Source organism: Galeopterus variegatus, unplaced genomic scaffold (genome assembly GCF_000696425.1).
Source record: "Galeopterus variegatus unplaced genomic scaffold, G_variegatus-3.0.2 Scaffold1200, whole genome shotgun sequence".
Lineage (NCBI taxonomy): Eukaryota > Metazoa > Chordata > Mammalia > Dermoptera > Cynocephalidae > Galeopterus > Galeopterus variegatus.
Genome location: NW_007727311.1, coordinates 337,814 through 338,688, shown reverse-complemented (window position 1 = coordinate 338,688; position 875 = coordinate 337,814).

The following is an 875-nucleotide window of genomic DNA, read 5'->3' as shown; positions in this document are numbered from 1 at the left end:
ATTTTACTGAATTTCAATAATTTGTCATCATTTTCTGGTAAAGCAGTGAACCAATAATAAAATATGTGCTATACAATATCATTTAAACCTTTAGAACTAAATCCACTTCGAACCCTTTACTACAACTTTAAGAGAGTAAAAATGATGAGAATAACAATTAATAACTTTGTGATGCAAACAAAAGCAATTCATGTGGTCCACACCTTTATTTTAAAAACTGAATTTATCTAATATACTTCATGAAGAAGGGGTCTGGAGTTCTCTCAGGAGAAAGTGACTACTGGAAAGACGTAGTTGGACAAGTAAGCATGTGGCTAGGAAATTTTGAAAATTTCAACCTAAAACTTACCATTCTCAGGATTTCAAGGATTCAAAAAATAAAGAGAATGTAGCCAAGTGGAAAAAGGACAAATACATAATTCATGAAGCAGCCCTTTCTGACATACTCTGCTGCTTTGGGTTCCTAAAAATAGATCACTTCAGAGCAACATGTAATAATTTCCTTCAGAAAAGNATTTGCAGCAACATGGATGAGTCTGGAGAAAACTATGTTAAGTGAAATAAGCCAAAAAAAGGAAGAAATACGGCATGTTCTCACTCATAACTGGCTGCTAGGAAGGGAGGGAAGGAGAGAAGGAGGAAGGAATGAAGGAAAGGAAGAAAAGAACACAACAATACATTGAACTTTCAGAAGGAGAGAACGAACCTAAGGATGCTAGAGATGAGGGGAGAGAGGGAGGGGGTTTGTGAAGTGATAGGTAGGGTAAAGGGTATAAAGAAATATCTCGATTTTTAAGAATGAACATGCCCATAGTAAATAATGAAAAAGGTTATCAGAGAAAACAGTCATTGATCTCTAAGAGCATGATTGCAAA